The following is a 27,891-nucleotide window of genomic DNA, read 5'->3' as shown; positions in this document are numbered from 1 at the left end:
TGGACCATGTGGAAATTTCACCTGTTTCCAAAACACTTTGTACACAATAGATGCTCGGTGTATGCAGGCTGAGTGACTGAATAATAATCATTTAGTATGCAAGATGCCAAGAAGTCCTGCAGAAAGGAAACTGCTACTGTTTACTATTCATATCTCAAATTTATTTTCACTGGAACCCTATTTTCAGAAATACCTATTAACATTCTGCAGAAATAGTGTTCTGAGAAACCCACTTTGGCAGCCCCTGATTTACGATGGGGTCTTCGTCAACCCTGTAACCAGAGTGAGCCAATCTCCATATGGGAGTCTCAAATCCAGGATTCTGTTTGGGTGTCTGCTTCAGCAATTAGGAGAAATTGTTTCAGCTCAGAGTCCCTGTACCCCGGAGGGCCTGCAAACTCCTTGAGGGAACATATTTGAATACATTAAAATACAGGAGCTGGTGCTATTGCTAAGTTGTTCATTTCTCCTCTTCCCCTGGCAGTGCTCAACAAGCTTATGACCCCCTCAGGGCAACAGGATCCCGGCCTGTCTGTCAATTAGCATGTTCCTGTGGATTTGTTCAAATGTCTTTGTTCCTAGGCTGAGGCTAGGAGGACCTGCTAGGGAGGAAGAGGAAACAGGAGGAGTTTAAAGCTGGGGAACAGGCTGAGTTCTCCTCCAGGGACAATGTTGACTAGGTGAAGCCCTGGAGCTTTTTCCTGTAAAATGGAGCCTTCTGGGCTCTGGAAGATCTGCCTTTGCCAGCTTCAAGGGAAGAGAGGGGAAGCTGGGAGTTGGGGCTTTGTCATTCCTCTGTGGGAGCATTCTCATGTCTGCTCAGGAATCCTAAGGGTGGCCTGCAGCCCCCAAATTGTTGAATTCACAGGATCAAGTCGTTGGGTCTATGTGGGCTGCATCCCTTGAGCTAGAAGGTGGGCACCGAGCCCTTTGTCCTAATATGGGTCTTCACATGAACTCTGGATCAACAGGGGAAATCCTACTCAACATTGTGTTGCATATGTCAGAATATACAGCCCCTATGAAATAAAGGCAAAAAGCCATAAGGAGTAGAGGGACAGACATTGTTTAAAAAACCAGAGAATGAGACTTAAAAAAAAAAAAAAAGATTAAATGAAAAAAGAATTAATGAGAACAGGAAACACGGTAAGAGAAACTAAAAATGTAATCACAGAATTAAAACTCAAAATTAATCCCTTGGTGAGATTAAAGAATAGAATCAGTGCTGTAAAATATTAAATCAGTGCTGTAGAGGTCAAGGTCAAAACATCTCATCAAAAATTCAGGGAGAAGGGGAAATTAAAATGACAAGAGGAAAGTATGTAAGTACCAGAGAGTAAAGCAACGTTGTGCAGACACTCCTTGAGTCTGAGGGTGACACCAGATACAGCCGTCGTCCAATAGATGAGAGAACACCACACAGTCCAGGGAGTGCCACTTGGAAGAGATCATTATGTGCCAGGCAAAAATCAGACCTATACCTGACACCTCACAAAAATGTTTGAAGAATTGGGAGTCTTAAAATTTTGCAAGTATTCATGCAGACTACACAGGAAATCTACAAAGGAAGAGAAATCAGACCGGCTTCAAACTCTTGTTGCCCTTGATTTCAACGGAGAATGTCTACAGAGTTTTCAGAAGAATAAAGAAAAAGATTGTGAGCCAATAACTCGATGCCCCACAAAGGTACATTTAATGTTTGAAGTCTCAAGAAAGATCCCTTCAATTATGCAAGAGTTTAAAAACATACCACCATGTACCTTTCTAAATAAGGAACTTGGAGAAGTATTCAAGATCGTCACAAGATGAAGCAAATTTAGGAACTGAGTGAGGAAGCCCTGGTACCAAAGGACAGGGGGCACATGCCTGTTAAACGGAGAAGAATCTTAGAAGTTGTAGAACTGGTCCTAAACAATGAAAAGTTTAAAAATATTCTCAAAGAAGAGGCAAAGAGAACTCAGGAAGTACTGATTTACTCTTGACTAACAGGAAAAAATGTGAGTTAAAACATACTTTAAAAAAATGAAATATAGCTATTTGTTGAATTATAGGCAGAACATATATACTAATATATGTAATACAAGTACATTATAATATATAATACATAGTTACATTGTATGTAACGTAATATGTATGTATATATACACAAACATATATTCTCTCTCTAGATAAGATAAAAAGCAGAGAAAACATGGTCAACACATCATACAGCAAACCCTAAAAAGAGCAAGAAAGAATTAAAATTATCTGTAGGTGATAGAATGCTAAATATATAGTAACAATTATTGCAAATGGGTTACATTTCTTTTTTTTTTAAGTTTATTTATTTTAGAGAGAGTGCGAGTGTGAGCTAGGGAGGGTCAGAGAGAGAGGGAGACACAGAATCTAAAGTAGGCTCCAAGGTCTGAGCTGTCAGCACGGAGCCCAACGTGGGGCTCAGACTCACAAACTGTGAGATCATGACTGGGGCCAAAGTAGGATGCTTAACCGACTGAGCCACCCAGGTGCCCTGCAAATGGGTTACATTTCTTTAAGACAAAAATTCTTAGATTGTGTGCTGTCTACAAGAGAAACTTTCAAAACAAAGTAAAAAGGGAATGTAAAATAAGATCCAGCAATTCCATTTCTAGTTTTTACCTAAAGGAGTTGAAAGCAGGGACTAACGCAGATATTTATACACCAATGTTCATAGCTGCATTATTCGTAAGAGTCAGAAGGTGGAAAAAAATACCAGTGTCCATCAACACATGAATGAATAAACAAAATGTAGGATATACATATGATGGAATATTATTTAGTCATAAAAAGAAATGAAGTTCTAGCACATGCTACAACATGGATTAACCTTGAAGACCTTACGCTAAGTGAAAGAAGCCAGACACAAAAGAATAAATATTCTATGATTCCACTTATATGAGGTACCTAGAATAAGCAAATTCATAGAAATACAAAGTCAGTTAGAGGTTGTCAGGGGCTGAAGGTAAACAGAGTTTCTGTTTGGGATAATTAAAACGCTTTGGAAACTGGGTGACTCAGTTGGTTAAGTGTTGGACTTCAGCTCAGGTCATCATCTCACAATTCATGAGTTCGAGCCTCACATCAGGCTCTGTGTTGACAGTTCAGAGCCTGGAGCCTGCTTCAGATTCTGTGTCTCCCTCCCTCTCTGCCTCTCCCCGACTTGTGCTCTGTTTCTCAAGAATGAATAAACGTTAAAAAAAATTTTTTAAAACATTTGGAAATAATGATACTGGTTGCACAACCCTGTGAATGTAATTAATGCCATTGAATTATATGCTTAAAAGTGGTGAAAATTGGGGCACCTGGCTGGCTCAGTCGTTTAAGCATATGACTTCGGCTCAGGTCATGATCTCACAGTTCATGAGTTTGAGCCCCATGTTGGGCTCTGTGCTGACAGCTCAGACCTTGGAGCCTGCTTCAGATTCTATGTCTTCCTCTCTCTCTCTGCCCCTCCCCCACTCATGCTCTGTCTCTCTCTTTCTTTCAAAAATAAACATTAAAAGTTTTTTTTAATGGTGAAAATGGCATATTTTACAATAAAAAAATACAAGAAAGCAAATGGATGGACAAGATCATATCAAGCACACACAAATATAAAGAAAGTAGGATCCCAAATACTAATTTCAGGCTAAACAGGATTCCAGGCCAAACAGGTTAAATGTGACAAAGAGGTTTAACTTTGATAAAGGGTACAGTTTCCTTGAATATATAGCTATCATAAATCTTTGTGTAATAAAAAACACAGCATCAAAATATATAAAACAAATGTGCACACACACACACACACACACACACACACATTAGTTATTATTAACCAGGGAAAAGATAATAGGGTTTCCTAATTAAGAAACAGCTGCCTTTTCCCATCTCCCCTGTCTTTGCCCCAACCCAAGAGAGAAAACAGAATAGAAGAATGGGGTATGTGAGGAGCAAACCCTTACTACCATCCCTCCACATTTACCAAAATCAGGATATTAGCATAAGTACATTATTACCATGTAATCATCAGATCCTACTCACATTTCACAGAATGTCCCTTTTAGCAAAAGGAATCAGTTCAGCATCATGTGTTACTTTTAGTGATGAGTTTCTTGTCTTTTAGTCTCCTTCATTTTGGAACAGTTTCTTAGTCTTTCCTTGACTTTTATAACTGACATTTTTGATGATTATGGGTCAGTTATTTTGTAGAATATCTTGGGGGCCGTCTGATGTTTCCTCATATTTAGATTCAGGTTATGCCTTTTAGGTAGCGATTCACAGGAACAATGCTGTGATGATCTTCTCATTGCTATCTTTCAGGTGGCTTGGGATTCTGATCTGACCCATTGTTCATGAGGTTCATGTTGATCGCGTGATTAAGGTGGTGTTTGCCAAGGTTTTTCATTGTAATTTGTGAGTGATAAGTATTTTGTGGGGAAATATTTTGAGAGTGTGTAAATATCTCATTCCTCATTAAACTTTCAATTTATTCATTTCTTAATTTATGTCAGACTCATGCTTTCCTGTTTTATTCAGTAAGTTATAGTTTACTACTGTTTATTTTGGTGCCTAAATTGTCTCAGATTTGGTGTTCAGTAGCCCTTTTACGCTGGTTCCTGTGTCCTTTTTGACATGTCTCCATAATTCTTTGGGTACTTCCTTGCTTTCTAGCATGACAGTGTGTTCCAGGCTCATCTTGCACGCTCTCTTTTTAATTTTATTTTAGAGAGAGAGCATGAGCAGGGGAGAGGAGCAGAGAGAGAGAGAGAGAGAGAGAGAACCTTAAGCAGGCTCCATACTCAGCATAAAGCCCAATGCAGGGCTCAATCCTACAGGGATCAAGACCTGAGGCAAAATCAAGAGTTGGATGCTCAACTGACTGAGCCACCCAGGCGGTCCCGTACTTTCCCTTTCTAAAACTGTAGTCAGCTATTTCTTTAAGGACTCTTATTTCTTTCAGTGGAGAATGGTATTTAGAAGCCAAGATCTGGGCATTAGGTGTCCTCATTGCTATTGGGGTATTGCTGTTCCCAGGCCCTTTCAGGAATTAGGGAATTAGCCTGGCCTCTCAACAGTAGGGTCTGCAATGGGGCTGAATGTGATAGAAATGGAAGAACATGAACTGAAGGAGCTTTTTTCTCAATCCCCTTTTACCCTATGAATGGAACAATTTAGGCAGAAACCTCCATTTGAGTCACCACTAAGGAGAAGACAAAAACCTCCTAGGTCACCACTGGCTATTAAAAATGCCATTTGACTATTCTACTCACCTTATTTACTCATCCAGCAGTAGCCGAATATCTTGTGTTAGATAAACTCTTTTCTCTTGTAGTTGCCATTCATAGGACTAAAGGATGGCAGGCCTCCTCCCAGTGGGCATAGGGAAGTGGGGCAAAGGCAAGGGTGCTCCCATCAGGGAGCTCATGTTCCTCAACAAGTCTCCATTCCAACCAGGAACAAAGAAAAGAAAGAAATTCCAGCTCTGAGGTTTCTGGTGCTCATTCCCATTTCAGGGAAACTGTTGGGATCTGGGGGCCTACAGCACAACCAGGACCTGGAAGAAGCTCTGTATTGAAAATTCCGAAAGAAGCATAACTTTTCTAAGAAAGGGCCCTTTTGCTACCATAGGGATTTACCTGCAGACAATGTTATTGTTTTTTTAAAGAAACAGTCTGTCCTTTGTCTCCCTTCCTTGTCCCCAGACCAGAACAAAGTAAGTTCTTCCCAGAGAGAGGAGGACAGGAAGAGGAAGGCTGTGACCTGGGGGAGAGGTCTGTCTTCATGCCTGAGTACCCTGGTAGTTACCTCCTTCTCCCATACTTCTGAGGACCTGATACACCATTGATTCAAACTTTCCCATCTGTGCCTGCTGCATGGATCCGATGGCCGTTTTGAATTCAGACATCTCACCTAAGGAACTGCAGATTGGGACCTATTGCACCTTAATGCATTGCCTTTCTTGCATATTCTGTAGTTGGCTCTCTCTCTCTCTCTCTCTCTCTCTCTCTCTCTCTCTCTCTCTCTCTCCCCCCTCTTTTTCTCAATAGGTTTATTGACACATAATCCACATATCATCCAAGTTATCCCCTTAAAGTGTGTACAATCCAATGGTTTTATGTGTAACCATCACGATAGGCAATATTAGAATATTTTTATCACCTCAAAAGAAGGAACTCTGTATCCTTTAGCTATCATTCCTTTTTCCCCCATCGGTCTGTCCTCTAGCCCTAAGCTACCACTAACCTACAATTGGTGCTATATATTTCCCTATTCTGGACTTTCATATGAATGGAATTATATAGTATGTGGTCTTTTGTGACTGGTTTCTTTCACTTAGTATAATGTTTTCAAGGATTGTCCTTGTTGCAAGCATGTAGCAGTACTTCCTTTCTTTGTTACTTCTCTGGAGCACAGTGAGCAGACCACATGTGGCTCCATGGAGTGGAGACCTCCAAGTTCAGGCTCCTGGTGAATGTTGTTGCTTTGTTTCCAGCTAGGGCATGGCTCATTCCAGAGCATTTCACTTGTTTCCTCTTTAAGTGGTGGGTGGACTAGAGACCTGTAACTTCTGGTAAATTCTTGCTGGCCTGTTGTGGATTGTCTTTGTATTATGTAGATAAGCACCTGCTCAAGGCCACAGTTACCACTTTGTTCTTGACATGGGACATCAGCTGTTTCCAGGCTTTCTGGATGCCCTTAGCCTGCTGTCATTCATGCTGCCTGTGGAGAGGATCTAAAGCTATTTGTAGTGTCTGCACGTTTCTGAAGCTTTTCTGTGAGGTTCTATCTGAGTTCTACATTTTTCTTTAGCACTCTTAGGTAAGGAAATGTTCTAGACATGCTTGAACCTGCACATGTGTCCATGCTGTAACTGGAGTTTTAAACCAGTGATAGATTGGCCTGGACTTTTTAGTAACTGAAAGTTACCGGAAAGCTTTGTAGTGTGTTCCAATGTCATTATGGGGTGGGAAGGAAAGATTTAATAGAATTTATTTGAAGGTAAGCAACTGGACCAAAACATAAAACCATTTTATGGTTATACCCTGCTGACATTAGACTGTTCAGTAAACTGGTTACACACTTAAGAACGTAGAGGCAGGGCACCTGGGTGGCTCAGTTGGTTAAGCACTTGACTTTGGCTCAGGTCATGATCTCACAGGCTGTGAGTCTGAGTCCTGCATCGGGCTCTCTGCTGTCAGTGTGGAGCCTGCTTTGGATCCTTTGTCCCCCTCTCTCCCTGCCCCTTCCCCACTTGTGTTCATGTGTGTACACGTTCTCTCTCTCTCTCTCAAAAATAAACATCAAAAAAAAAAAAAAAAGGGAAGAACATAGAGTCAAATTCCCACATAAAATAGCGTTCAATCCAGTAGTATGTTAAAAGAGCAATACATTATGACCAAGTTGGTTTTATTTCAGGAATGTAAAAATGGCTCAGATTAGTAAATTCATTAATATAATATATCACAGCAACAGGTCAAAGTAAAGATTTTGGCAAGAGTTCAGGTACCCATTCACACAAGGCATTTTTACTCCCCTAACCCAGGTGCCAAACAGAAGTCGATAGGACAAGGGCAATGTCTGTTTGGGATGGCTATTGATGCTACTTTGAGAGAATTATGCTCAAAGAAGACATTTGGTTTTGGGATGGTGACAAGTGTGCTTCATGGAACTAAAAAGCCACATTGCTTCATTCTGTAACAGCAGAGGAAGTTCAGCCCTGAGGGAAAAATTTCTTGAGTGTGTCAGAGAGTACTGACGTTCAAGGTGACAAGACTTCCATTTAAGAAACTCTTCAGGCTCCATCTGTAATTCTCAATGGGGTCTATCAAGGTGCTGCTAACACCTGGAAAGGGAAATCGCTAAAAATTGGAGCAGCAAAAAAATGTAGTTCAATGAAAATAAGACCAGACATTCTCAGGGCATCAGGGCAAACCTTGGGCTCGGCTTCTAAACATCTCAGGACCACAAGTGATTTTGCTGTTTGATTCTTCAAGATGGCTCTTCGTCATGTATTTTTTTTAAACAGTCCTATTGAGATAGAATTTATATATAATATCACCAATTTGAAGCATACAATTTAATGGGTTTTGACAAATGTCTTCAGCTGTGCAACCACCACCACCACAATCAAGATAATAGAACTTTTCCATTGCCTAGAAGTTTCCTTGTGTTTCTTTGCAGCCAGTTCCCTTTACACGCAGTCTGTCATAGGCAGCTGCTGATTTGTCTTCTAGATGTGTTTACTGTGGGTCTCTGGAGCTCCCTCTGTGTGGCTCCCTCATCTTTGGCTTTCTAATACTGCAGATTCTAGTTGGCTTTGCTCCTTGAACTCTAATCTGTCCCTCAACTCAATAGGTCTGCTGCGCTCAGTGTGGGTCCTTCTCCCTGTGATGTGGCCTGACTCTAGGCAGTCAGGTAGGACAGCCATAGATCACCTCTGGTTTTTCCTGTAATCACAGTTCTGATTTTCCTGAGTTCAATATCTATAAATGATGCTTTACTCATTTTGGTGGTTTTTAGTTGCTTAGGCTAGGAGGGCAGTTTCTGTAGCAGTTAATCCTTTTTTTGAGAGAGAAAGAGAGAGAGAGAGAGAGAGAGAGAGAGAGAGAGAGAGAGAGAGAGGTGGAGGGGCAGAGAGAGAGGGAGAGAGAGAATCTTAGGCAGGCTCCATGTTCAGCGTGGAGCCCAACTCAGGGCTTGCTCCCATGACCCTCAGATCATGACCTAAGCTGAAATCAAGAGTCAGATACTCAGCCAACTGAGCCACTCAGGAACCTCTATGGCAGTTAATCCTTATGAACAGAAATGGAAGTGTTCTCATTCATGTTTGCTATTTGCCTGATGATCTCATGTTACCTGGAGTCCCCAGAAGAAAACGCTTCAGGTACATGGAGGCTGGTGGCCACTCCCTTGAGGGAGATGTACAGTAACCCATTGCTTTCTCAAGGCATGAAGAAATATATGAACACCTTTTAATGATAGTAATTCACTTTGAAATAATTTCAGATTCAGTGAAAAGTTACAAGACCAGTTGTACAAAGAGCACCCATTATTGTCAACTGCCCCAGCAAAGTCTCTGCTCTGTCTCTGGTCCAGGACCAATCCAGGCCAACATGGTTCTTTAGTCTCCTTCAATCTAGAGCAGTTCCCACACACCCCCCCCCAATGCCCCCCATCTTTCCTATTCATGCAATTCTCTGACAGTTTTAGAGGGGACAGGCCTTTCATTCTGGGATGGGTTCCTTAGTCTGGGATGGTCTGATTCTACTTGTGTCCAGATTCAGGCCCTTTGCCCTAAAGAATAACAACAATATAATAATAACTAATGAGCATTTACATGCCAGGCACATGCTAAGCATTTTACATATCTTAACATAATTTTCAAATGCTATGCATTAGGTACCATTAATTATTCCCTTTTACAGACGAGGAAACAGTATTTGTAGTAATAGTTTTGGAGCAGGACACATTAGACCCACCTATTTAGATCCACCTTCTTGAATACTTAAAATCTTTTACAGTTACTGCAAAATATAAAAAATAAAAAATAAAAACCTGTAAAAGACATTAGCCAAAGAAGAGTTAAAGGCAGTCAACAAAAGTGGTTTGGATTTTTTTTTTAATTCTGTTTGTGGCAACTAATGACCCAGAGGTTCCATCTGATGCTTTAGTAGATAATGCACCTTAAAATCTCCAACCATTTTAAATTGGGTCAAAGACACTTATTTAAAGCCACCAAAGTTGTCAAAAATACACTCCACTAAACCTCATTATTTCTACCCATCTTAGTTCAGGTCATGAAAGGAAAATGAAAAGTAATGACTAAAAATGTCAACCCAGTCAAAGCCATCTGAAAATTTGCCAGTGCAAGGCCCAACCCCAAAGAGACCTAGAATATGATCTCTGTGTATAAAGAAAAAACCTACCACAGGCATTATTAAAATATGAGAACTAATGAAACAATTTTGATACTGGCCAAAAATTATGAGACTAAAATATTTTCAAATACCCCTGAGAAAGACCATAATTTTCTCATGTATTAATTATAAATTAAGCACTGTCTATCAGTCTGTTTCAATTCTTAATGAGTATTTTTATCTGAGTTTCTTTTTATTAAATCTCTCTTGGGAGAGGAATGGTGGATTTACAGATATTTTACTACGGCCCATTTATTACGGGCCATTTGCTATGGTCATAAATTTTGTGGTTGAATGATGAGTGAGGAAGGAGTGAAGCAAGAAGTGGCTGGAGCCTGAGAAACAGGGTGAGATTAAAGGTGGGCTTGCACAGAAAACAAATAGCTCTTCTATTTTGATACAGCTCAGAATGAGCTGTGAAAATACCACATTAAAAGGTCCTTTGAATGAAAAGAGCGGCACCAAAACGGACTGCTTCACCCATACACTTATCACAACATTCACTTCAGTTCACAGGATTTGTAGCACTCACAGGCATAATTCTGCCTGTGTTGGCTTCTTCTGAAGACCCTAAAAGCCATGGATTAGAATCCTGAGTTGTGAGGCCAACATGCTGAACCAAGATCCTGAGCTAGTGAGTGAACCTAGCAGTCTGCCTGGCATCCAGCTCTCACTGAGGTTGGGGGTTCTCAATTCATCACTTAGGGAATGACTCTGCCTAAGTGATTAAAACTGTTTTTATGTTTTGTTTGTTGTGGGTGTATGTGTGTGCACTCTTGGTGCAATCAATAGAGATTAACAAAACTTTAAGGAAATCTTCAAAAGACAGTTAAATAGTAGTGGTGGGAGTGAGCAGAGGAAATACTAGTGTCCTGTTGGGAATGTGATTCCAGAAGTCACAATCCTACTGTTTGAGTTCATTATTTTGGTGGTTCAGCAATGTTTGGGAAAGTATGGCAAAAATAGCTGATTTCCCTTTCTTCTTCCCTGAGTTTTTTCTGAGCACATGGCTGCCCAGAAGAAAGACTTTATTTCCCAGACTTCCTTGCAACTAGTTATGGCTCTGTAATAAAGTTCTTCCCAATGGGGTATAAGCGATGTGTGCAACTTGGAGGTTGTACCCTAAAAGGGAAGGGGCATGTTCTCCCCTGCCCCTTCCACCTGGGCTAGGTTATGGACATGTGGTTAGGCATCTTGGGCCAGGTGTACAAGGGAGCCCACGATGGCAGAGCAATAAGAAAGAAGACTGTGCCTCTGATAATGTGACAGCCAGAGCTGCCATACCAGCCCCGACTTTTTGTTTCTTAAGTTCATTTATTTTGAGAGAGAGAGAGATAGAGAGAGAGAGAGAGAGAGAGAGAGAGAGAGAGAGAATGTGAGCCAGGGTGGGGGGATGGAGGTGCAGAGAGAGGGAGAGACAGAATCCCAAGTAGGCGCCGCACCATCAGCACAGTGCCTGATATGGGGCTTGAACTCACAAACTGTGAGATCACCACCTCATGAGATCGTGACCTGAACTGAGATTATGAGTCGGACACTTAACCAACTGAGCCACTCAGGCATCCCCAGCCTGGACTTTTATACACAAGAGAAATAAACTTTTCTTTTGTTTAAGCCATTGTTAGTTAGTCTGAACTTCTAACGCATGGATGTGGATCTATGTCTTAACTAATACTGTAGGTAAGTCAAGGATTCATTGTAACTCTTTCTATGCTCAGCTCCATCACCAGGCTGTGAGTTCCTTCTGATGATCTCTCCCTGTGTTTCCCTCCAGTCCCTCACGGTAACCCCAGCACTACCCTGGGCCCTGACACAGAATTGGTGCTTGTGAATATTTATTGTATGAGTGAATGAATGAATGAATGTGCTGTGATGTAAACCAGCCTGTGGTGGGAGCTGTGATACATGGATCAGAAGAGCTATGGAGGGAGAGCTGCCTCCCAGTTCGGATTTATGTCTTAGGACTTTGTTGTGTTCACAGAAAACCTAAGTAACCACATAGTGATTGGTTTTCTTCATGTGGTGAAGGTCTGGGGGTAGGTGGTTTCTGAACTGGGTTTGGGGGTTCAGTGGTGTCAGACCTAAGTTTCTACCATTACTTAGCCTCTTTCTCTTGGTCACAAGATGGTAGCCAAACTCGAACTATCATGTCCATGTTTCAGGGAAGCAGGAAGGTCAAAATGGTGAAAGGGAAAGCCAGCCAAGCTTGTGCCCTCCTAAAGGGCTCAGGCTGCTCCCAATAATTGCAGGGCCCCAGGACAAGAGTACAAAAGGAGACCCAGCTGCCATGTGTTTATCTATTTAAAAGCTGTAATTCAAGCCAACGTACTATTAAATAACATATATTCGTCTTCCTGCCTTGACAAATACACATTCAAAATGACAAAAATCAAGAATATATGTCAAGCTATAATTTTTATATGGCTGAAACTCAACAAATCACCAACGACAATTGCATTTAATTATGACTGAACATATCTGGGTATACTGCTGATGAGCTGGAAAAGTCTGAATGAATAATAAAATCAAGGTACACATAATTCATAAGTTATTATATATTTATTTCATAAAATTTATTTTTCTTTCATCTCAACAAAATTCAATAATTATATTATCAAGATTTTCACAAATTTGGATTCTATTGACAATAAAGGTCTGAAGCAGAGTTTGGCAAACTGCAGGCCCACTGCCTGTTTTTGTAAATAAAGTTTTATTGGCACACAGCTATGCACATTCTTTTATATATTGTCCATGGCTGTTTTCATGTTAGAGCACCAGGGCTGAGTAGTTGTGACAGAAACTGAATGGCCCACAAGCCTAAAATATTTACTCTCTGTCTCTTTAAGTAAAAGTTTACCAACACTGATCTAAGGGATTAAAACATGAAATGTAATTATAGTGAAAGTATACAGGATTTGAGCATATTTCCATCTATAAGTGTAAGTTAAAAATTAGCATAAGTTAAAGTGAACGTGAAAACCAAAGAATTAAAGCCATTTTTCATATACATTTTCTAGAAAAGTTATTTGTCTTCTAAAGAAGCCATAATTAACAAATTGAAAGATAAAGTACAAATTATAACTCATGAAAAGTAACACCATTTAAATACATTTATTTTGGAAAATTTAATTAAATCTTATTAAATGTTTCTCTGAAAATAAAACTTGGCATGCTATCATTCAACATCCACATGATTGCCAAGGCACATGCTTTATATCATGCTTTGTGCACATTCTGTCTAGACCTGCATGTATGCAGATTTGAGAGTAATGTGAAGTGTTGAGGATGGCAACATGTTCTTCAGCGACCATGTTCTTCAGCTACCTGCTAATAGTGAGTACTTCCAGGAAGGGGACTGGAGCTGGGAGAGAAGCAAGAAAATGGATGCTTGGCTCAACAGGGAAATGATATTTTGTTGTGTAAGAATCTAACATTCATTCTATGTGCTGGGAAGGAATTAACAAGGTAACTTGCTTTTTATATCACCTGAGCTCTTCTGCCATTCAGTCCTTCCTGATTACTGATGCAAGGACTCACTCATGTTACCTCAGGCTTCCAGGCCTGTGCTCCCCTAGTCCTTACCATGACTCTGGAGGTAGGACATGCTCCTCTGCTCTAAGCAGTAGGGAAACCGGGGCTCAGATGGATGAAATGGTTTGCTGGAACTCATTCAGATGTTAAGTGGGAGAGGCCCTTTATATGTTCAAGATGGGTGAGAGATGGATTTAGCAAAGAGCCGGTGTGGAGCAGGGGACAGAATTGCACTGGGTATGGGGAGACCTGTGTTTAGCCATGGCTCCATACAAACTTGTTGTAAGACTTCAGGCAAGTCACCACACCTCTCTGGGCCTCAGTTTCCACATAGTTACATGAAAGAATTGTAGGAGAGTATTTTCAGTCCTGATGTTCCATGACTCCAGGCAAGTGTGTGTGTGTGTATATATACACACACACACGTATGTACATATATATGTGTATATATATATATGTACACACATACACACACAGTAAAACCCTGGACTGTGAGTAACTTGTTCTGTGAGTGTTCCGCAAGATGAGCAAACATTTCTAATAAATTTTAACTTGATAAACGAGCGATGTCTTGCAATACAAGTAATAGGTGACACTGAATGTCACATGATCACAACTGAGCCAATGGTTCTTGAAATTTGCTTTGATATATGAGTGCTTTGGATTACAAGCCTGTTTCAGGAACAAATTATGCTGGCAAATCAGAGTTTAAGCTCAGTGGTTTACTAAGACTTCAGGAACAATCAAGAAGGCAGGAGGCACCACTCTCCCCCCACCCCTTGCCCCTACTTCCTGCCTTTATGTCTACATTTTGCCTGGGGCCAAACAGGCTGGAGGGAGGCCCAACTTTGTCAGCAATGCTGAGGGGAGAAGAGAGTCAAGTAGTTAGCTAGGATGTGAAATTAGAGCATGAGAGAGTGCAGGGGAAGGGAAGACCCCCGGGGGGAAGTGTCTTCCCACTTCCAACATCCCTGAGATGCAACCTGGGATTGTTCTAGCTGTGAAATTTTGATGGCAAGGTTGGTTTTCACTGGCAGTCGTATGTACCCAGGAAACAACCAGATTTCCTTCTAATACCTACTCCAAGTGGGCTGGTGGGTTCCTCACAGCAGTAGGCAGACAAAAGGCCTGAACTTAATGTCAGGAGTTCCAAATCTACCAACCTGCGTAGTCACTGCCTCTCTGGGCTGCTGGGAAAATCGAACGTCCATTGTATTTTACTCAAGTGGCAAAGAAGACTCCCAACGGCTACTGTAGCTTCCATGTACCCAGACCTGAGTCTTGTGCTTTAGTCCCTTGCTACCCCTACTGTGGTCTGTGGCCTGGTAGCCTCGGCATCCCCTGGGAGCTCATTATAAGTGTAGAGTCTGCTGATTCATGTGCACACTCAAGTGTGAGAAGTTCCACTGCAGAGCCCATAGTTCCTCCCCACAGGGCTGAGGACCCACCTAGAGTCTGACTATTTCTGGATTTCCCTCTGGCATTTGCCATTTGGAGATTTCCTGCCCAAATGGACCAAGCCTACTTCCAGAACCTGTATTGGCCTCTTCTGCAAGGCTGTTGCACCTCTGGCCAAAAGGGGTGATCAAAGAGTGACTGTAAGAGTTGCCAAGGAGCTATTGGGGTGAAGTAGACCTTGGGCATGGGGGCTTGAAAGTCTATACTTGAGTGCACAAGACCCTCACAGTGCAGGATGGAGTCAGGGCAGGAGAGGTGGAAGGAAAGGGAGCAGGTGCTGTGGGCTACAAGACTCCCCTTTTACTTGTCCTGGGTCCTTCAGTTGTCAGAGATAGGCCTGTGTGACTTTTATGAAATAATGTTTCTAATTATAGGTTAGGTAGATATCTATGGCAGTCTATGATTCCATCCCCCCTTTTTTTGTTGTTATTAAATGATCCTTTATTGAAATATTTTCCTTTGTAGATTTTTAAAAAACATCTATTTATTTAGTTAGTTATTTATTATGAATGGGGGAAGGGCAGAGAGAGAGGGTGAGAGAGAATCCGAAGGAGGCTCCATGCCCAACACAGAGCCCAACACGGGGTTCGATCCCATCACCATGAGATCATGACCTGAGCCAAACCAAGAGTTTGGACACTCAACCAACTGAGCCATTCAGGCATCCTTTCTCTGTAATTTTTAACTAGTTGGGAATTCCATTGCACCACTGTTGATGTCATCATCTGTGATGTCATAAGGGCGGTGGCCATCAACACTGTAGATTGGGCAGACCCAAGGATTTCTTTAATGGTTCCAGAGAGTTCTCTGGCTAAAGATAGGTGCTGCATCTGTCGGGCAATGTTGACAATCTCATCAAAAGTGATATTTCTGGAGCTCCTGGGTGGCTCAGTCAGTTAAGCATCTGACTTTTGATTTGGGCTCAGGTCATGATCTCACAGTTTGGAATTGAACCTTGTGTGGGGCTCTGTGCTGACAACATGGTGCCTGCTTGGAGTTCTGTCTTCCTCTCTCTCTGCCCCTCCCCAACTCATGCACACACACTCTCTCTCTCTCTTTCAAAATAAATAAATACATAAATAAATAAATGAATAAATAAATAAATAAAACATTTTTTTAAAAAGTGATATTTCCACTGTTATTAATGTTTTTCTGCTTCTTTCTGTCTCCTGGCAGTTCCTTGAGGGCTTTGATAATCAGGGCAGATGCAGAAAATACCACTTCAATTGGGCCTGTCTGTTCTGAACTGTCGGTTTCACTGTAATCCTCAGACCCTTATAATCACTGGTTGCCTCGGCAATGTCATCACCAACTGTTTTTGGAGACAGACCCAGGGGGCCAATCTTCAGGGGCAAGGCAGACATGGCACCAACTTCCCCACCAGTGCACCTCGGGTACATGACTTTGATCTCCTTGGTGTTAAACTTAGGCAGAATGGTGGAGGCAACTGGTGTCAGATGAACCCAGATTTGGTATGACTGAAGACAGTTGCACCTTTGCCTCCTCCAAGCCAAAAGCCAAAAGTATGATTCCACTCTTAAGGTGGGCGTAGGTAAAAGGTTTCTTAGAGGAAAGTAGAATTGGAGCTGGGCTTTGACGGATGAGTAGGTGTTCAGCAGGTAGAGACTGAGGGGGATAGGACATATGAGCAAAGATGTAGAGGAAGATAAGTATGAGGCATTTGTGGGGAAAGTTGTACTTTATGCTGGAGTATCTTCAGTGTAGTGCCAGATCATTCAGGTGAGACTTTGGTGACAGGAAGTCCTCGAAGGTATTGAGAAGGGAAGCTGCAAGTAAGAGCAGTATTTTAGGAGGAACTTAAGATGGAAGTATGGGGAGTAAGTTGGAGAAGGGGAGAATATCGGCATGGAGACCTGTGTTTGACCTGATTTGAAGCAGAAACAGTGGAACTGGATGTAGAAGTGGATTCCAGGGATATCAGGCAGATGTCTGCCAGGACTTGGTGAGCAATTGGATGGAGGCACAGTGTGAGTGAGCAAGAGATGCCCTAAGTCTTTAAGCTGCCATGACTTAGGTGCCCTCACAAAGGTAGGAGATGTTGAGGCTGAGGTGCCCAGAATAGGGGTGGGGAGGCACCCAGGTGAGGAGCCCCAGAGTGGCCCAGTTGGGGGATATATTTGGAAGCCATCAGCAGGTAGATGACCAAAGGAGGGATGATAACATGAAAGGAGAGAGGGTGAGGAAGACCCTGAGAGAGCAAAGGAGAAGACCGTCCTTTAGTCTGCACAGACAGGTGCTCAGAGATGAGGGCCTGGGATGTCATCTGCAAAACCTGACCTCTCTTGTATTAGGGCACTAAAGAGGCCTCTAGTGCCACAAAGACAACCCTCACCTCCCTGGGAAGGATACCAGACTGGTCACAGAGGGGCACTTGTGATCTCTTGAGGGGGCTTGAGAGAGGGTGACTTGGAGGCACAGGTGCAGTTAATAGCTTCCCCCTGCCCCAGAAACCATCAGGGCTCTTTTGGTTACAAGGCACTGAAAACCCACCCAAAGTGAATGTATTGGCTCCTGTAGCTGGATATAGGGCTCAAATAATGTTGTCAGGATGCGTATCTTCCCTCCTTCCCTCCTTCCCTCCTTCCTTCCTTCCTTCCTTCCTTCCTTCCTTCCTTCCTTCCTCTCTTTCTCTTTCTCTTTCTCTTTCTCTCTTTCTCTTTCTCTTTCTCTTTCTCTCTTTCTTTCTCTCTTTCTCTCTTTCTTTCTCTTCTCTCTCTCTCTCTCTCTCTCTCTCTCTCTCTCTCTCATTTCTTCCTCTTCAAGATTGACTCGTTTTCAAACAGGCTTTGCCCTTTGGTTCTCAAGATGACTTTTTGCAATGCTTGGGCCTATAACGTCTCACAAGCAAAGCAGAAAGGGACAAGAATCTTTGCTCAGCATCCCTAGCAGAAGTTATGATGTTCATTCTAATTGGACCACCTTAGGTTAACAGCACTCCAACCCAATCACTGTGGTCCAAGGAATGTGATGCCCATCACTGGCCAGAGGGTAGAGGTCTACCCAGACAACCTGGACTAAGAGTGGGGGCTCATGGGTTGTACATTATGAAGAAAGAATATTGTGGAAGCAAAAATAAATGTCCACTCCATCTTCCTTTCCCAAGAGAGTTCTCCTGTAAGAAAGAAAGAAGGAAAATTTCCAGCAGCATAAGCAAGTTTGCAGGGCAAAATGGTAGTTTCATAGTTATTTTTTTAAATAAGGAACAGACATGATATAATAGTTAAAAATATTTATATAAAAGGAGGCGAGAAACCACTCTGAGTGTGCAGGAAAACACCTGCATCTAGAACCACAGAACTGTATTTAGCTTTGAGCTTCCTGGTGGCAAAGCAAAAGAAACCCCAATAACTCACAGAGATCTTGTTGGCTGAGAGAAATAGATGCACTGAGCACTAATGCTGCACCCAAATAAGGGACGTTACATAACGAAATCACAGCATACCTTGTTAATTTATTTAATATTTATTTATTTTTGAGAGAGAGCAAGCAGGGAAGGGGCAGAGAGAGAGAGGGAGACAGAGTATCCGAAGCAGGCTTTGTGCTGACAGCAGAGAGCCCAATGCAGGGCTCGAACTCACAAACCATGAGATCATGACCTGAGCTGAAGTCGGATGTTTAAATGACTGAGCCACCCAGGCGCACCCATACCTTGTTAATTTTTATGTAAGATGCTGAATGTTCTTCTGTGGCTCCCCTTATACATTTCCTCTTGCTAAGTGGACAGCATAGCATAAGCCAAAGATCAGGGGGGTTTTGCAGACCCCATACCTGCTTTCTGCTGATTTATTTAGATCCAGGAATTTAGGCTGAAAGAATCAGGTGAATGGCTGGGTCATCATCGGATTCTCAAAGCTGCTTGGACCATTGGGGGTTGCTCTCTCTCTATTGGAACATTAATGCAAAGGGAAAGGTCTCATTTGTAATTAATCAAGCAGTAGTGAGAGCAAGTACAGGGAGCTTGCATTGATTCCTAACACATCAAACAAAATGGCGCCCAGCGATCGCAGCCTTGGAGAGGATTGCCAAATTGGATTAGCAAACCAAATGTCGGTTTTAATGCCTGAGAGATGGACGAGGCACTTATTAAACAGTCCACAAGCAGGGATGTTTCAAGTACTTAATCAACCCTTCATTTCCCTCCTCCAGGGAACAGGGAAGCCTCAGTGCCACCCATGGTGAAAAATTACCAATCCCTGCAGGATCTCTCCCTGCCATTTTCACTGCAGAATGTGCATGCATTATAGCAAAAGTCCAAGGAAGACAATGTAAGGATACTCAGCCAGGGCAGTGGAAACTGCATAGGTCCGAGGGCAGGGGACCTGCCTGCAATCCCTGCTTCTCCCACCTCTCACTGTGAGGCCTCAGGTCTGTCATTCCCCACTCTGGGTCTCAGTGCTCCCTTCAAGGCCTTTCCACCCTGACAAGCCTAAGTTAGCTTTTTGAGGATGCTTACAGGAGGCAGTGGGCAAAGAGGCTTGTGTAGCCAGTGCTTTCCCTGGGGGAAGGACTTGCTCTGTGGGGGAGAGAGGTGGGGTGCCATTCCATTTTCTCTTTGAGGTTTTAATGCAACCTCTGCCTTCGGGTTGGAAAGCCCCCTTCCATTCTCTCAACCTTTTTTCTCATTTTAGAGTCTTAAATTTAGAGTCAGAGAGCACCAAAAAGGCATTGGGGACCCCTCTGTTGGAGTCTTGGAGGCATCCCTCTGTATTCTCTGGTAAGATCTCTTACAGGGTGGCTTTTGAGGTGGCATTCCTCTCCCTTGCCCCTATTTCTGCATCCTTGATGTATTCCACTTTTCCCCTTAAGGAGAAACAAAGGTTAAAGGGAAGGGTCCTGTGTTAGACTTTGCATCAAGTCCCGTTACTGCTAGTTACACAGTGACTTTGACCTTAGTTGGCCCAGGCTCTTCCTTTTACAGTTTGTAAAACTGAGGTCCAGACATGGCAAGAGCTTTGCCCAAGATCCCAATATGAGTTTGCAGCAAAGCCAGGGCTGGTCTTCTTCAGTCACTCCTCCCCTTGGCTCACTTGCCTTAGCCCTGCCAGCCTAAGCCAGGGGTGGGGCCGCCACCAGGCCTGGTCAGCAGGGGACACAGTCTGGTCTGAAGTGGTGCCCACATTCCCAGGCTGAGGCCTCAGATCCCTTTTTGGTCACGTGGATGTTCTTTTTGCAGGATTCTGTATGTACCAGGAGAGCATCCTCTGTTTCTTCCCTTCCAGGAAAGAAACTTTCCTCCCTTGTTTCCTATAATCAAAGCAAACACCCACTCCCACCCCCCAGCATCAGGAGGCCTTGTGGTGGGACCCACCAGTTTCCAGGTGGGTCTACTTTATTCAAGGAGGCCTAGCAAGCCTTCCCATGCCACTCCTTATTCAATTAAAACCCAAATGCAAACATTAAACAAAGTATGATAAAATCTTTGGAAAAAACCAAACCAAACAAATTCTATAAACTTCTAGTTAAAATGTTGCTCCCATCACTCTAATCCATCTAGTATCCATCTGTGCTGACTCTACTCCTGCTCTTATCATCACACTTCAGTAGAACGCTTCTTTCAAGCTGGCCAAAACACTGTTTTCAGGGTCCAGCATTTTACCCTTGATATTCCTGCTGACAGGGCCCTTCTCCTCACTCTCCATAGATGAGATGCCTGGCTTCTACCATCAAGCCTCTATGACTCTGCAAGAATGAGGGATAAAACAGCTGGAAAAGGGAGTGAGTAGTGCCCCCCTCAGGCTACAACTGCCCCTCCTTCCCCATCAAAATATCAAAGGGAGGGATGAGTTATTGCCTCAGCAGGGTTGGGTGGTCTTGCCCTTCCTGGTAGGAGCCGATTTCTTAATTGATTTATTTACTTCCCTGGCCCTTTCCTCATCTTTCTGATTAATAGTTTAGTTGGGGGTTCTGGGAAATTTATATCCAATTGTTACCATAGCAACCAGCTCTCTTGCACAGAATACCACAGAAAATGCATTTGGGGTCTTCTGAAGGCGCTGGGTTTGTAAGGATCTCAGAGTATACCAGGGCACAATGGGCAAGATGATGTTCAACTAATAGGAGTAAGAATTATGAGCAAGGATATGTAATGGTCTCACCACACTGTAAATATGGAAGGACAGTTTTAGTGTCTTTCCTCTCCTTTTCTTGTCTCTCTTTCCCTGAACACATCTCCCCCTCAATGTTTTCTCCTAGGTTCCCCCAAATTAGTTCCCCACAGTACAAGGGCAAGGAGTTCTGGAGAATCTCATTTACTTTTGGCAAAAGGAAGAATTTGTAGCAGGCAGAACCATGTGAAGATGCAATTGTGGCTGCCTTGGGATGTAATGATCTCTCTATCGCTGGAGGTGTGTGAAGGGGGCCTGTCAGAGGGCTCTAGAGAGAACTGCACAAAAGATGGAGTGAGGGGTGGTAGTGTGGAATCTCGGGGTCCCTCCTGGCCCTGGGATGGAGGAGTTGAACTGAACCTGCTTGTGAGCCCATCTCACCATCCCCCAACTAAATGGAATGTCAGAGTTGGGCATTTTAGCTCCCTGGGCACCTGGGATGTCCATTGTGTCCCCATAAACTCAATACCTAGCATCTTGCCTGGCCCATGTATGAATGAATGAATTCCTTAGGGTTTTATTAAGTGCAGTGGGCACAATCTATTGTTTGTATTCTTTTATTATGATAATAAAAAACCTACTTTTAAAAAAAGTTTATTTATTTATTTTTGAGAAAGAGAGAGAGAGAGAAGCATGAGCAGGGGAGGGGCAGAGAGACAGGGTGAGAGAGAGAATCCCAAGCAGGCTCCATGCTGTCAGTGCAGAACCTGATACAGGGCTTGATCCCACAAACTGTGAGATCATGACCTAAGCTGAAATCAAGAGTTGTATGCCTAACAACTGAGCCACGCAGGCGTCCCAAATCTACTTTTTAAAACATGGCCAAATAACAACTTGAGGTAGAAGCAGAAAAAAAAAAAAAAAGATGTTGCTTATAAAACCCGCTCCCACATGCTGGAATCATTCCCTGAATTACAGTTGAGGCATAAAAGTGTTTGTTCTCTATAACCATGTAGAGGCCATGTGGCGTAGGGAAAGCTCTCCATGGACAAGTCCCTTATTCTCCCTGTGCCTCTGTGTTATCTTCTGTGAAATGGGAGTAATGGAAGTCATCAGGAATGAACAGCTGATGGGTAGAGCTTCCTACAGTGCTATGTCCAGAAGGATTCAGAAGTTGCTTCTGGGCTACGTTGAAGAGTGTATGGTAATAGATTAGCAATGTCTGCCCTGGGCACCAGACGGGAGGAGGGGGCTTACGTATTGTGTATTTGTCATCCTGCTCTAGGTGGTCTTGAGGGGCCCTGATGGCTCTAGATGCCAAGACTGAAGATCACGCCAGCCATTCTAGGTCTCCTCAATCATTCCTCTTTGCTGATTTTGGCTAAGCTGTCACATGCTTGGGGCCTTTGCTGGGACAACTGGGCTGACTCATTACCTCACCCTCCAATAGCCTTGCCTGCCCTTGTCCACATGGTGGGGACAAGGGTCCCAAGAGAGCATGTGGCAGGGTACAAGGCCTCTTGAGGCTTACGCTCAGAAGTAACATAATATCACCTTTACTATAGTCTATTGGTCAGAATTAGTCACAGTCTCCAGAGGTGGGAAAATAGACCCCCCATCTTAGGAAGAGCTGCAAAATAACATATGCAAAACAGCATAGATACAGGAAGGGAAATAATCGGGGCCATTTTTGCAAACAATCTACCACAATTACCTTGTTTTAAACAAAAAGCAGAGCCTTGAGTTTATTACCCATGTGCCCCAGTGAGCAAGTGGGGATGAATTCTGTTCTTTTCCACTGTCTGGTTCAAGTCTATTTTTAGATGTAGTCTAATAAAATGAATTTCACACCTGGGTTACTCACCCACTAACAAACACTCTGTTCTTATCAATGCCTGGGACAAACACCTAGGCGGCCTAGATTTGTAGTTCCATTACCTCCGAGCACAATAATTGTTAATTACTTGCTTTATTTGGTTCTGTTGCGTTTGCCAATAGTCAATTACCTATGTTAGGTTTTCTTGTGATCAGTGGGGCTTATCCAATATTGCAGCTCAGTTCTGTTTTTGTCTCAGAGATGTCTTTTCCAAGAGAGTTAAAGAAAACCCTTGTTCACTAGTTTATTGAATATTAGCCTTTATCTGCTTATTTCAAAGTCTCCTTATTCACTGCTGAAAGCACCAAAGTGCTCAGGCTGAGCTCTTAGAATCGAACAAAAGAGTAAAGATAAGCCCCCCTTTGCCCCATCTGGCTAAAGCCCAGCACGTGGAATAGAAGAAAGAACAAATTGTGGGGTCCTAGGGGCATTCGTTTAGTTCATGCCTGAATCTTGGAAACTGCCTTATCTCCTTGAATCCACCCTCTGCATTGTGGCCAAGAGACCTAATGCAGAGATCTGATCACATTACTTGGGTTAGAGTGCATTGATGGACCCAGTTCTCCAGTTCTCTTTTTACCCATGATCTGTGTCATATGACTTTGCAGGTGCATGCCTTTGAATCTGGACCAGGCCATGTGACTTCCCTTTACCAACAGAATGAGGTGGAAGCGACCAGGTGCCATTTCCAAGCTCAGGCTTCCTGACACCTTGCATGTCTCCTTTTGTACTCCGTGCTTCTGCCATTGCCATGATCAAGACACCACCCATGTTGGCCCGGTGGTCCCGAGAGGAAGAAAAGAGACTCATGAAGAGCCAGATTGCCTCAGCAAAGGTCCACCAAAACCATCCCCCAGCTGAACTCAGATGGGTAAGTCATGAACACTATTATTTTATTGTTTATTACTTTTTAAAGATTTTATTTTTAGGGGTGCCTGGGCCGCTCAGTTAAGTGTCTGACTTCAGCTCAGGTCACGATCTCACAGTTCATGAGTTCAATCCCTATGTCAGGCTCTGTGTAGACAGCTCAGAGCCTGTAGCCTGCTTCGGATTCTGTGTGTGTGTGTGTGTGTGTGTGTCTCTCTCTGCGCCCCTCCCCCCAATTTGTGTGCTCTCTCTCTCAAAAATAAATAAACATTAAAAAAATAAAAAAGTAAAGGTTTTATTTTTAGGTAATCTCTACACCCAATGTGGGACTCGAACTTAATAATCAAGAGTTACTTGCTCCACTGACTGAGCCAGCCAAGCTCTCCAACACTGTTGTTTTAAACCATTGAGATTTGGAGTGGTTAATTAATTATGTGGCAAAAGCTGATTCATCATGCTTGTGTGTAATCCCAGTGCTGGTCTCCTGTGCCTTGAGGCATAACATCCAGACAAAACCTTCCAGCATCTGGGCCCAGCTACTTTTCCTGTCTTGGTGCCTCCAGATTTCCCTTTTCACTTTACACTTCAGCAATGACCCCAAATGACTTGCAGTTCCTCAAATGCATCATCCTGGCTCACATTTCTATGCCTCTGCACTGGTTGTGCCCTCTGCCTAGAATGCCATTCTCTTCTCCTTTGTCCAGAAAACTCCTATTCATCTGTCTAAACCCAGCTCAGGCATTGTCTCTTTCAAGAAAATTCACTGTATTTTCCTCTCCCTTGTGGTAAATCATTCTCATTTCTGTGAAAGCTCTGGATTCATGTATAAATCTATTGTTACCATGTGACATGGTATTATGGCATGCGTTCTTTTTGTTTTTTTCCCATCTTTGCTTGAGGACAAGGACAGCTTTAATTCATCAATGTATTCTTAGTGCCTGGTTCCAACAATGTTTGATGACTAAGTGGAATGTTGGGATCCTTTCTTGCTGGGGAAATTGTCCACAATGGGAAGATGGTCATTTCTTGCTCCCTTTCTTCCTCCTAAGCTCATGTAGTAGATTTGCTTACTTTGTATCCTTGCACTTACGGTCTGATTCCACTGTAGGGGACACTCAGAGCTTTGTGAAAAAATGAGTCCTGGGTCCTATGTGTGCCCCCGCTGGGCTATGAGCCCCTCCAAGGCTGAATCTGGGTTTCTTCACCTCTGTGCCCCTGGGGCTGGCACCAAGCCTGTACATGAGCAGTCTCAGAAAATCCATAAAATTCAAAATATTTATATTTCTGGAACATCCATCAAGTGCCAGGCACTGTTCTAGGTGCTGCGAATAGGTGGTGACCAGATAGACATGGGTCCCTGTCCTCCCAAAGCATGCACTCCAGCTGGGGAGACAGGAAAGACAGTAAACAACTCCGTTAAGGAAAATGTCATTCCTGTTTCTTCCCACGGCTGGAGGAATTCTCTTTGCACTGGAAGTTATGTTTATGAGTGTCCAAATTAAAAATTAGCCATTTGTGAAGGGTGTTCAGGAAGGTAGGGGATCTCAAAGAGAGTAGTTAGTTGTTCTCCAGAAGAGTGAATGCTGAGACACAACTAGAAGTTAGTGACAGCAGACCCTACACCTGACACCAGCCAGGGGTACACTGTGGGTAGGCAGGAGCATTTTAAATGAGCCCTATTCCCAATAGCTCTAGGGCACATCCCAAATCGCAAGCACTGATTTGCAATTGAGCTATTTTTCAGTTGGACAACTTTATATATCGTGCTCCAGGGTGAGCAGTAACAGAAATGTATTTAATTAATGATATGGGGGAGGCCAACCAGTAAATAAATAATTACAAAGTGTGACAAGCACATTATGAAGGGACCTGAGATGAAATTGGGAGGAAGGCAGGGGCCTTGAGGCTGTTGTAAGTGCTTTGGATCTTATCGTGAGTGCATTGGAGACCAGGGGAGAGATGGGATCTGATCGGTGCTTAAAGAATATCACTTCCGCCGCCATTTTTATTTAATTGAATCAAATATTTCTGGAGAGCGTCCCAACAAACTGCCTTCTAGTTCTTGAAGCCATCAACTCCCCATGCTGAATTTCAATACCACCTCCTAGAACTTAGGGCCCTAATTTTCCAAGGAGACAAACACTCAATTTTTGGTTTAGATTTGCATGAGAAAGAGACCTTAATTACTCTGATCTCTAACACCTCTGAGGAGCTGATTTGAGCTTTTCAGATGCAAAGAGTGTTAATTGGCTAAGGGGCCCAGCTGAGCTTACCCGCCATCGCCAAGTGGGTAGGGGGTGGGGATGGGGCTGGGAGATGGGGAAGGTGTTTAGAGAGGAGGGGGCACTTCCCGTGGTCAGTTTCCTGTAGGTCTGCAGAGGGCAAGAGTAGATCAATAGCAGTTTTGCCGACTTTACCCCTTCAAGTGTCCTCCCACGAGCCCTTCAAGATCCAGCTCATCTCCTCTTATTCTAAAGCTTCCCTCAGCCCCACTCCCATCCCAGGATCTCTCTAACTGCTTCCTGGAAAGCTAGTGCCTCCCTGGGATCCTGGTTTCTAATTACAGCACTTCCCACACTGCATTGGATGGTCTGTTAACTGGGCCGCCCTTCTATTTGGAGGACAAGGACCCATCTCATGCAGCTTGGCCTTCTTGCAGAGCTCAAAGTGAGCACCCAGGAAATGTGAAACAAAGGAGTAATAGAACAAGTAGTAATAATAATAATGTTAATAATATAATTACAGAAGTCATCACTTATATAGGACTTCCTGTGATTCTATGCTGTTTGGTCTTAAAGTTAGAAAACATGTAATCCTCTTCTCCAATTCCTGCCAGAGCAGATGTCCTGTATGAATCATTACTGATAGTTATAGATTTATTTGTGGGATTATTTAATATTGACCACCATATGAGGATAAGAAATCTGTTTTAATCACTGTACTCTCCACAGTGCCTAGCTCAGTCTCTGGTATATAAAGGCTTGATAAATATTTGTTGAATGAGTGAATGCTTGCATACCTTCAGTGATGGGGAGCTCACTATCTCCTGAGGAAGTCTTGCTCATTTTTAGCACCTTTTCCTGTTAGCTGTTCCTTCTGTTGATGCTACATTTGTTTCCATGGAGTGTTCATCTAGTCCTGACTACTGGTCTCTCCCAAAGACAACTTCCCCTCCTCCCCAGAGGCTGGAAGGCTATGACCTATAAATGTCTCTTCTTAACTCCCTCTATATTTTCCTGGGTACAGCACATCCAGATCCTTCCTCATAATGACCTAGCATCCAGTCACTGCCTGATCCTGGTCACCCTCTGTGGAATAGTCCAGATTGTCTAGTTCCCTCTCACAGTAAAGGCCTGCTATATATGTGAAGATGGGACTCTCATTCCCCATGTTTTGGGAGTTACGTTTGTATTAATACAATTCTTTCAATGCACTTACCGCTACTCTAAATTAAGAGACTTGGCACATATCCGATGTGGAAGGTGGTTAGAACAAATGAAGTCTTTCCTTTTCTACAGAAACTGTTGATAGTGGGTATATGGTTGTTCACTGAAAAACATTTTGAAAAATTTGGTATGTTTGAAATGTTTCATAATAAACATGTTGGAAAGAGGAAAAAACCCCAATAGAGTAATTAAAATGGAATACTAAAAAATTTTTGTTAACTCCAAAGAAGACAAAAGAAGAAAGAGAAAAGGAAAACAGGATGAATAGAAAACAAATAACCAAATGACCATCCTAAAGGCAGCCATATCAAGAATAATATCAAATGTAAATGAACTAAACATTTCAGTTAAAGACAGAAACTTTTGGGCTGGTTAAAACAGCAAGAGCTAATTACCTTCTGTCTACAACTGTCTATTTTCTGTAGACACTGCTGTATACACTATGCAGAAGCACTAATTATAAGAAAGCTAAAGTGGCTGGCTATATTAATATCAGATATCATACTTTAAGACAAGAAGTATTATCAGAGGCAAAGAAGTAAGCTCCATAGTGAAAACTGGGTCCATTCTTCAAGAGGACAAAACAGTTATAAATGTGAATGTGTACAAAAGCAGAGTTTCAAAATACATGAAGTGAAAACTGACAGCACTAAAGGAGGACACAGATAAATCTATAACCATATCTTTACTCTCTTGGTAGTTGGTAAAATTATTCTCACAAAAATAGTAAGGAC

The 27,891-nt window shown here is 42.8% G+C and overlaps 1 long non-coding RNA gene and 1 pseudogene across 1 annotated transcript in view; one reads left to right on the top strand and one right to left on the bottom strand.

Annotated features, from left to right (window-relative positions):
• LOC128312168 (uncharacterized) overlaps positions 1 to 27,891 on the top strand; it is a 168,764-nt gene that overhangs the window by 71,253 nt on the left and 69,620 nt on the right. The window contains exon 2 of the long non-coding RNA XR_008291113.1: positions 23,453 to 23,715. This is a non-coding gene — a long non-coding RNA (uncharacterized LOC128312168). The remainder of the gene's footprint in view (positions 1 to 23,452; positions 23,716 to 27,891) is intronic.
• On the bottom strand, positions 15,585 to 16,402 carry LOC106981239 (60S ribosomal protein L12-like; annotated as a pseudogene).

The sequence above is a fragment of the Acinonyx jubatus genome, chromosome D4 (assembly GCF_027475565.1).
Source record: "Acinonyx jubatus isolate Ajub_Pintada_27869175 chromosome D4, VMU_Ajub_asm_v1.0, whole genome shotgun sequence".
In the NCBI taxonomy this organism is placed as follows: domain Eukaryota; kingdom Metazoa; phylum Chordata; class Mammalia; order Carnivora; family Felidae; genus Acinonyx; species Acinonyx jubatus.
This window is presented reverse-complemented; position numbering and strand designations above follow the sequence as displayed.